The sequence below is a fragment of the Phacochoerus africanus genome, chromosome 4 (genome assembly GCF_016906955.1).
Source record: "Phacochoerus africanus isolate WHEZ1 chromosome 4, ROS_Pafr_v1, whole genome shotgun sequence".
Taxonomy (NCBI): Eukaryota; Metazoa; Chordata; class Mammalia; order Artiodactyla; family Suidae; genus Phacochoerus; species Phacochoerus africanus.
The window spans coordinates 15,546,768-15,548,502 of NC_062547.1; the positions used below are offsets into that span (position 1 = coordinate 15,546,768).

At 39.6% G+C, this 1,735-nt stretch overlaps 1 pseudogene; it reads right to left on the reverse strand.

Annotated features, from left to right (window-relative positions):
* Nucleotides 1–569: 569 nt before the first annotated feature.
* On the reverse strand, nt 570–1,509 carry LOC125124067 (olfactory receptor 4C13-like; annotated as a pseudogene).
* Between the last annotated feature and the right edge of the window lie 226 nt (nt 1,510–1,735).

Here is a 1,735-nt window from a genome sequence, read left to right on the forward strand (position 1 = left end):
GTATATGGTCCAGCACAGTCCTTCAGTACATCTTTATGAATGCTGACTATTCTAATCATGTTACCTTTTTGTCATCATTTCCTGACACTGTATCAGAGTATTTAATATCATAGTCTTGAGCCATCAGTTATAATGCAGTTACTTGCTCTTCAATATTTCTCTTTTGGCACTTACACATTTTTCTTTGTTCCCTCATCTATTAATGGTAATAACAGTAGTGCCTACCTAACTCTTCGAATTGTTACAGAGATTCTTCTTAAACACCAGTATATATATATTTTTGCCTTTCTGTTGTTTTATTAGAATAAAATATTTGAATCCATACACACTTTTGAATTTAATCATAGACTTCCCCAGTTTGAAAGAATTTTCCAAATGTTTAGAGAATAGTCCTGGGCTAGTTTATTATTTTTCCCCCCATTTTCTTACACCCATTTTATTTCCCCTTCTGACAGAATCTATGCTTTCTAGTGATTTTCTTTATCTCATAAGTCTTATTTGCTGAGATCAACAAAAATCTCCTTATGACCCTTGCCTCTTATTCACTCACATTTGGGCTCTAGGCACATTTATATTTCACTTGAAATGGCTTTCCTACTAAACAGTTTCCTAATGGCATTTTTCAGCTGGGCATTTCTCAAGGTATAGATTATGGGATTTAACATGGGAGTTATCATAGTGTAGAAGACAGCAACTGACTTTATCAATGGGTAAAGTAACTGCTGGTCGCATGTACACAAATATGCAGGGCACAAAGAAGATGACAACTGCTGTGATGTGGGAGACACAGGTAGAGAGGGCTTTGCGTCTGGCCTCCAAGCTTTGGGTGCTTAGGGTGTGAAGGATGACCCCATAGGAGCCAAACAAAAGTAGGAAGCTTAGCAGACAGAGTAGTCCACTGTTGGCAGCAACAAAGAGCCCTAGAGTGTGGGTATCAGTGCAGGCCAGATCAAGCAGAGGAATCGAGTCACACATAAAGTGATCTATGACATTAGGGCCACAGAAGGGCAATCTGAAGATGAAGAGGATCTGAATGAATCCATGGAGAAAGCCTCCCAGCCATGACACTCCCACCAGCAGGCCACATAGCCGCCGATTCATGATGGTTGCATAGTACAAGGGCTTGCAGATGGCCACATAGCGGTCATAGGCCATCACGGTCAGCAGGATGATATCAGCCCCTCCAAAGAAATGTTCCCCAAAGATTTGCATCATGCATCCATGGAAAGTGCTTGTTTTCTTTTCATGGAGTGAGTCTACAACCATTTTAGGGGTATCCACACAGGAGAAGCAAGCATCGATGAATGAGAGATGAGCCAGGAAATAGTACATGGGGCACCCGATTAATGGGCTGGTAGTGATGGTGACTATGGTGAGCACATTTCCTCCCAGAGAGACAGTGTAGATGAGCAAAAACACCACAAATATGACTTTCTGCATGTGTGGATTCTGCGTGAGTCCCAGCAGAATGAACTCCGTTACATTGTTCCTAGTCTCCATGTAGTTCATGTTACTGTCAACCACCTTACCTAAAAATGAAAAAAAAAAAGTTTATTTTTTAAATCTCACCCTTGAGTTTATTAAGCCTCTCCATCTAATAAATATCAAATGCCTATATTCTACTGGATTCTAAATTCTTATAAGATTTTCCTTGAAATAAAATATTTGTTGTGATCTTTTACATGTTGTTTGTGAGTGTATGAGCAAATGAGAAGAATGGTTTCACTATGAAAAT